This window comes from Pseudophryne corroboree, chromosome 4 (genome assembly GCF_028390025.1).
Source record: "Pseudophryne corroboree isolate aPseCor3 chromosome 4, aPseCor3.hap2, whole genome shotgun sequence".
NCBI lineage: Eukaryota > Metazoa > Chordata > Amphibia > Anura > Myobatrachidae > Pseudophryne > Pseudophryne corroboree.
The window spans coordinates 387,858,342-387,866,724 of record NC_086447.1 but is presented as its reverse complement, the minus strand read 5'-3'; the positions used below and the strand labels follow the sequence as shown (position 1 = coordinate 387,866,724).

At 42.4% G+C, this 8,383-nt stretch overlaps 1 long non-coding RNA gene across 1 annotated transcript; it reads right to left on the bottom strand.

Moving 5' to 3' along the window:
- Positions 1-946: 946 nt before the first annotated feature.
- On the bottom strand, positions 947-2,916 carry LOC134911448 (uncharacterized). The gene is made up of 4 exons (XR_010176582.1): positions 2,830-2,916; positions 2,375-2,747; positions 2,043-2,064; positions 947-1,044 (listed from the first exon to the last, which is right to left on the bottom strand). It is a non-coding gene; the product is annotated as an uncharacterized LOC134911448 (long non-coding RNA).
- Positions 2,917-8,383: the final 5,467 nt, after the last annotated feature.

The following is an 8,383-nucleotide window of genomic DNA, read 5'->3' as shown; positions in this document are numbered from 1 at the left end:
AAACAGGTTTGACTTTAGCCAATAATCATTTTTGTGAGTGTAACTTTCACACCACAAATCAGTGTGTCATTAGGCTGCATAACAAAGTGAAGCATGTGATTTGTAAGTGCAAATATTAAGACTACACAGGCACAAGTGTAAAAGACCAACAACATACTAAACTCCACTCAGGTCTAACTGTTTCCCTGAAAACCTAACACATATAAACCCTGTTGTCCTGGCAACCCTGTCGACCTAATGAGTGTCGACCTAGAGTGGACACACAAAACATTGCACACACAAACACTGTACATATAATGACACTCACAAAAATGTAAATACAACATGTAGACCATGAAGAATAACACAAAGATTTGTCCTTGGTACAAGAATTCCAACAGTACAACACTGCATGTTTTGGCATTGTAAGTGTAAGTAGGTAATCATTTTTGGAGAACATGTTAAAACACTTACTTTCCTCTGCAACATGATGGTTGACAGTTAATTCAGCAGGGGCTTCTTCTGCCCACTCACTGGGTGGGGAAGGCGGCTGGATGGGGGAAGGAGGAGGGATTGGGGAAGGAGGAGGGATTGGGGAAGGAGGAGGGATGGGGGAAGGAGGCTGGATGGGGGAAGGAGGCTGGATTGGGGATGTAATTTCAGAGGGTGGGTCTGATTGAGAGGGCGAGGGGGGCGGAGAGAAAGTTAAGCCAATAGAGGGTGAGGGGGGCTGAGAAGGTGAGTTTGAAGTTGAAGGAGAAGGGGTATGGGAAGGAGGAGAAGGGGTCACAGAAAGAGATAGAGAGGTGGTGTGAGAAGGGGAGTGGAAAGTGGAGTGGGCCTGGGAAGCTGAGGGGGACTGGGAAGCTGAGGGGGACTGGGAAGCTGAGGGGGACTGGGTAGCTGAGGGGGACTGGGAAGCTGAGGAGGACTGCGAAGCTGAGGAGGACTGAGAAGGGGAGGGGGAGTGAGAAGGGGAGGGGGAGTGAGAAGGGGAGGGGGAGTGAGAAGGGGAGGGGGACTGGGAAGGGGAAGGGGGCTGAGAGGTCTGCCGTTGTTCTCGTCCTATAATGATATTTGTGAAAAAAATTATTTTGCATGTTAAATTACATACTAAACAATTTGAAAAATCACTGTTCTGTTCCATGTAAAAGACTGTGGTTTGTTTTTCTTAAAAATACACATTTTAAAAACATCATCATGTTGCCCACAGCAAACAAAATGAGTCAAAACTTTTACTTTGAAGCTCATTCCTTAATCTATTCCATTGAGTCATATTGATTGGTCTAGGCAACATCACCAGATAACTATTCAAGGCACCTTATTATATAGACAGCACTGATCAAGTATTTGGGTACAGTTTCCTGCCTGGTTATTAATTCTGGAAAACATGCACTTGTTTGGTGACACTTTGCTACAGTCAGTACTGTTTGCCCTAACCACACACACTGTCCTATGTTATAAAAATGGACAATCAGCGTTGCAATTAGCCTACCACTTAGTGTAAATTTCTTAAATTTTTGCTAAGAATCTTATGTAATGTAACTTACTGCGTGCATGCATAGCCCGTATTTGCTGGCGGATCTCCGCCAACAGCTCTGGCGTCCTCCTGCGGAGATCACTCCATCTCCGCGCTAGTTGGATGATTGTCCGCCTGCTGCGGACGCGAGTCCGCAGCAGGCGGCGGACCTCCGCGTAGGCCTCGCGCTTAACCCGATTTGGGATGAAGCGCCCAACGCGGCCTACGCGGCGGTCCATCACCGCAACCAGGACGCGGAGCTCCCGCCTGGTGAAAGGTGCAGCACGCATCATGGCAATGGCGTTTTCCTTATTTGGGCATATATTTATAGTGTCTGTTAGCATGTGATTGGTCAAAAATCTATGTTGTCATTTCTAATAACTTTATTGATCTTTGCAATGCTGTGAAGAGCAGAGTGTTATTTCGCACGAGCGGAAATACGCATTCGCATTAGCAAAATTTTTAGCAAAAAAAACACAAACACAAACACAGACACAGAGACACACAGTTTGGAAAAAATTCCTACAAATATCTGTGTACTCACCACAGTTTGTGTGATCATTCAGCTGGACAGTCACAAAGTGGGCAACATTCAATTTCATTTGTTAGTGTGTTTGTTTAAATAATCAGGATTTTAGGATATAAAACAAATAAGGACACTATTTAGCATCATCACATTTTTTACTTTTAAAATCTAAAATTGGAAGCTTAACGTGTTAACGGATTTTTAGTATCAAAAAAAAATACACATTCCAACACACCAAAAGCATTACACAATGACCTTACAATATCAAACAAAATGTCAACATTACAAATAATACATAAGCATACTGTGATTTTAATTTGGATAAAAAAGATAATATAAAAACACTATACCTGAAATATTCAGCAACAATGCTTGCCCTGACTTGGCTCCCCCTCCGTGTAACACTCCCCCCACCGAAGTGTCGAACAACCCCTGGCTCCTCATCAGGCAATTCCTCTGTCTGAGGAAGCTCTACGCTACTCCTTACCGCGATATTGTGTAGTATTGCGCACAGAACCACTAGTTTACTTGCCATCTCCGGCGAATACATGATGTCGCCACCAGTGCGGTGGAGCACACGAAACCGCCCTTTAAGGACCCCAATTGTGCGCTCCACCAGCTGCCTAGTGGCAGTAAGCGCGGAGTTAAATGCCGTCTGTGGTCCTGGCCTGGGATTACGGTAAGGAGTCATGAGCCAGGGGGTGCAAGGATATCCACGGTCTCCTGTTTGAGGAAAAAACAAAATTAGAAATAGTAAATTTTGAAAAAAAAAATTAAATTGTAAGAAATATGTGCAACAACTCACCCAATAACCACATGTCTGCTCGTTGACTTGATCTTAATCTGTGCCATATCCCTGATTGTCTAATGACATACGCATCATGGGAACTTCCAGTAAACTTTGCGTTCAGGGAAAGGATCTGGAGGGATGGCCCACAAACAACCATTACATTCAGAGAATGAAACAGTTTCCTGTTTCTATAAATTTCTTCATTATGTTTTGGTGGCTGAATAGCTACATGTGTGCCATCCACAACCCCAATAACATGTGGGAAGCGACTACCACCTTCCGCAAATTGCCGCTTCACCACATCTAGGGCACCAACATCCAAAGGCATAGCAATAAATTGCTTCACACGCTTGAGGAAACCTGGCAGACACGCCGCAGGACCTTACTGAACTGGCCCTGCGACATGCCAACCAGGTCTCCAACCACATGCTGGTAAGACCCTGTTGCCAAAAAATGTAACACAGCAAGGAATTGTGTCAATGGTGGTATTGCTGTAGGATACCGAATTTCAGACTCCAGATCACTCTCTATTATGGAGAGAGTGTCTAGGATTAGATGTGGTGGCAGCCTGTATCTACGTACAACCACATCATCTGGCATCCCAAAAAGTAGGACACGGGGTCGGAAAATTGGTGGCCTAGCACGCCTCCGTTGCCTTGGTTGATGAGGAGCCGGTTGTGGTTGTGGGGCTGGCGGTTGGGGTGGGAGTGCTGGCGTGGGTTGGGGAGGTAGGGCTTCTGCTGCGATAAATATAGACATCACACACTTTTATAAAAAAAAAAAAAAAAAGTTGAATAAGACAAAAACAAAGTCCAAAAAATATGCAAGCAAATAATTTGTAAAAAAAGGGGGTGTCAACTTACTGCAGGAGCGTAAGACATTTTTTCTGGGTTCAATTCAGGACCAAAAAGAATATTATAAAAAAAAAGAAAAACAACATTATTTTTATAATGAAAGCTACATATGTTAAATTGTAATTGTTAAAAATACTATTATTTAAAAAAACAGAACATCAAACACATCACAAACACCTACTACAAAATTTTGAATAATTGGTTAAAAACATTTAAATAAAACAAACAAAAAGTTAGCCCTTTAGTAGCTAGTCCAGCCAAGAACAACACTACTTTGCTGATCAATCCCGGTAAAAAACATAACATTTATTATCAAGATGGAAAACAAACATAATCAAAACACTTTGAACAAACACAAACAGGCACCAACACAGGCCCAGGGAACTTACCTGATCCAAAATAAAGCAAGGAACTATTTGTGTTATATAGCACACAAAATAAACAAAATAGACTAGGGTTACGTCACCCAAAACAAATCTCCTACAAGAGAGCAAATATGACAGTCAAAAACAACATACAGACCAATAAACCAAACAGGCACCCACACAGGCCCAGGGAACTTACCTGATCCAAAATAAAGCAAGGAACTATTTGTGTTATATAGCACACAAAATAAACAAAATAGACTAGGGTTACGTCACCCAAAACAATTCTCCTACAAGAGAACAAAAATGTCAGTAAAAGCAATGAAGCACAGGTTTATTTGCAAAAATGGACTAGCAAAATATATATGTGTAAAAAAGAATAACAAACAATCAACATAAAATTAACACTTTTAAATCAAAAAATGAACAACAAGACGAATTCCAGAATACTCACAAACGAAAATTCGCAGACAAAATGCTACACTGACTATATTCTAAACGCAAACGAAAGGACAAATGTATGCTTGACAATTACTCACTCTGAAAATTCCTATAGCACCTTCACGCACAAGCCAACAAACTCAAGTGAAACTCCAAACTACCTACACTCACAGCGTGCAAAGTAGGCCCTTAAATAAGCAGTGCAATCATTAACCAGATTAACAGTGTACACCTGTGTGAATTAACGCTACGCACGTAGGTATATAAGCACACACCTCGGCGTACACACGTCATCACAAACATGGCTTCTCGTGAGCAAATCGCAGCAGAGATGGACCGCATTGCAGAGCAGGAGATGGCATTGCGGAAAAGACGCCTAGATTGCCAAAGGCGCATGTTGGAATACGCCTCTGCAGATGTTGAAGAGGCAGGACCTAGTACTCTGCAAATGTCTGCTTCTGAATCACAACAATTGACTGGGGATACCCTGCCACACACACATAGTGACCAAACTGAGGGAGAATTGGCTTTAGCCACACAAACACAACAGACAGAAGCTGCTAGTGAGGAGGAAGATGGTGATGACCAACAAGAAGAAACCTCACAGGCTACCTCCAGACGGAAGAAAAGACAGCCTGCATTCACTAAGAGGGAGTTGCGTGTCTTGGTCACGCAGGCCATGTCCAAAATCCATAGAGGGCCAAAAAACATGGGTGCGGCTTCAAAAGATCGCATCTGGAGAGACATCACAAAATCTGTGAATGAAGTTGGCTCTGTCGTCAGAACATCACAGGAAGTGAGACGACGGTAAGTGCATATTGACAGTCATTTTTCAGTGATAAGTTGACTAAAAAATGTAGTTACATGTGATGTTATGTCTAGCAAACACAAGCAGAACACGTGTCCTATATATTAGCTTAGACAAATAATAAGACTCTACTTTGTCCCTCTTTCACAATACATATGTAGGTGGGCCGACTTCAAATCCCGCCTGAAGGCAAAGAGGGCTGCGGAGTGGAATGCCTCAAGGGCTACAGGTGGAGGAGCACCTGTCGCTGTGGAGTATACTGACTTGGAGGAGATGGCGATGCCCTGTGTCAGTTATGAGGAGGGCCAAGGGGTGTCTCATATGGACACGGACCTGCCTGAGATCCTGACGGGACATGACTTGGAAGGTAAGTTTACACATTTAGTTGTCTGTAATTTTGACAGTATTTATAATAATAAACTAATTTTGTATCCAACTTTTTTCCCACACATTCTTCTATTTGCTTGCCACAAAACACAGCACAGGGGGGTGATCCGTTTGAGTCACAGGACGGTTATGTGGTTGAGGCTGAGGTGGAGGGACCTAGTGAGTCTGGCAGTGTGGGCCAACAAATCCCACCTCTGCAGGTTCCTACTGGCCCCCCCACCCAACCCTCTGCTATCCCGGAGATCCTGCTTGAAATCGCTAGGTATGGTGAGAGCCTAAATCGGTTTCAAGACGGGGTCATCCGGGAGGTAAGCCAGATAGCTGTCCGGCTCACTGAGCACCGAACCTGTGTTGAGCAAGGTGTTGCTCAACTCTGCCAAGGTCTGGCAGAGATCAGGCAGGGCCAAGAACAACTTGCCTCCTCATTCCAAAGCCTTGCAAATAACATCTTGCAAGGGCTCCAGGCCATCGCTGTCTCCCTTGCCCACAGTGGCAGAGAGCCACCCACATCGGCTCCCTCCCCTGCCCCTGCCCAGGAAGAACAGCCCACTGGGCAGGCCCAACGAAGGTCGCTCCGCAGACCTTCCAAAGAAGAACAGCCTCAGGCGGGGAGAAAAAGAAGAAAATGATGTCTCTACAGATGGGCAGCACCCATGTTTTTGATGTTGCCTCTATGTATTTTTGGAGTTGGCTTGTGTGGCCAGAATGGATAACTCCCTCTTAGTGAAATGTATTCTTTCTGTTTGGATGTATTGTAGCCTGTGAGTTTATGTGTATAAACACCAGAGCCATCTTCCTCTTACTAGTGTGCTATGTATTGTTGTGTTTGTGTGGTGGATCCTAATTCTTTCTCATTTGGTTTAAAATTTGTGTGTGGCAGGGTGTGTCATGTTTTATTTATGCTTAAAAAATATACTTTTGTCAGAAGCAGAATTTTGCAGAGTACTGAGTTCTGCTATCTAATGATTGTCAGTGCCATCTGCTTGCTGCTTGGTCCATCTCTGCCTGTGCGACTCACGTGGAGCCATGTTGTTTAAATGTTGTGAAATATTATTATAGTAATAAAAAAGATATTTAAAAAATTTGAGCAGTTTCTTCAAGGTAATGCAGTTCCAGAAAGATTAGGTCAGCATATAGACACTTGTAGACCAATCTGCAAATTCTCCTTAAAAATTGGTAAAAACACCAAAAAAAAGGTATGCTTTGCACCACACTTTAATGTCCATATTAAGTAAACAGACACAACGCTTTTTATAAATATCTATGGTCAACAGGACATCATTTCAAACATTGTCAGATATTATAATCAAATATTATTGTGACTTTTAAGACTAAATTAAAGTGTATGCTGCATTATGTGGGTGTTGGTTTATTTGTCAAAAAAGTTGCAGATTTCAAACACTTTCACAAATATTTTCACTTGTTTGTATTTGGGAGTCTTACACACATTAAATCAAGTTTAAAAAATGCTTACACAACAACTTCAACAAAAATCACACCCTTATTTGGCAGTGTGTGAGATTTATATGTGAGTAGAATAAACATGTAATGTGTGTTCAGACAATTGCTGGTTGGTAACTTTCATCTGCTCATTAATTAACAAGTAATTGGACATCAGATGAATGTGCTATCCAATTAACTGCTAATTACTGCATACACACTTGTGCCAGTACTTCGCAAATGTAGAGTAACTGCAGACCTACTCGGCTGCTGCGTGAATGTTGCTACGGTTTCCTATGTTAGTTTTAACAGCGACAATGTTTATTTGCGAAAAACACGCCCATTGCGAGTTGCATACTCCCACACTGTACGCCCACTTTCACGCCCATGTCGGAGCATTGCGAAGTCTCGCCTCCGCCACGCCCACGCCACTCCTCGTTTTCGTTTGCCAGTTACGGCTTTTTTTTTTCTGAGTAATTTTGCACAGTTGTCGTACGTATGTACTCGCGCATGCGTAATCACGCATTTGCGCATGCGCAGATACTTACATTTCGTACATTTGCGTTGCGAAGACTCTTAGCGACCAACTCGGAATGAGGGCCAGTGTACACAATGTTGCTTAATTTTAAAACACTTTTACAAAGGACCTCTTGAAGTAAGATGCAATGTTGAAAGACAATTTTTTGTACTGGATTCTTTTCTCTGACTTGGTCTTGAATTCTTTTTAGCAATCCAATATTTTTTCCTGTTGGATTGGGGCTTCCATCAGTTGTCACATCAGCCAATTTTTCCCACTCCACTCCAAATTTGGACACACACTGATTTATGGGCTGTGTCTTTGACATCACAACTTTCATCCAGTGCTAAAGTAAAATATGACATATTGTTGACTCTTTTTTAATTGCAGTTCCATATTGTCGGATATGTCCTCAATGCGCCTCACAACAGTTCGCCGTGACAAGCTAATGTTTTCAAACAGTTTTTTCTTGTCTGGGCACAATATTGCGGCAGAGTCAACCATACATTCCTTTATAAATTCTCCTTCAGTGAATGGATTACTGTTCTTGGTGATTTTGTGTGCTATTAAATAGCTTACCTTTGTAATTCCATCCTGTGCAGATGACAATTTAGTGAAAAATGTTTGCTGTTTTTGAATTTGAGCAACCATCTCATTGCCTTTCTCCAATTTGTCTTCAGATACATTTTTATACTTCAAAGCATGCTTTGTCTTGAACTGGCAATTTAAATTATATTCTTTGAATACTGCCACAGAT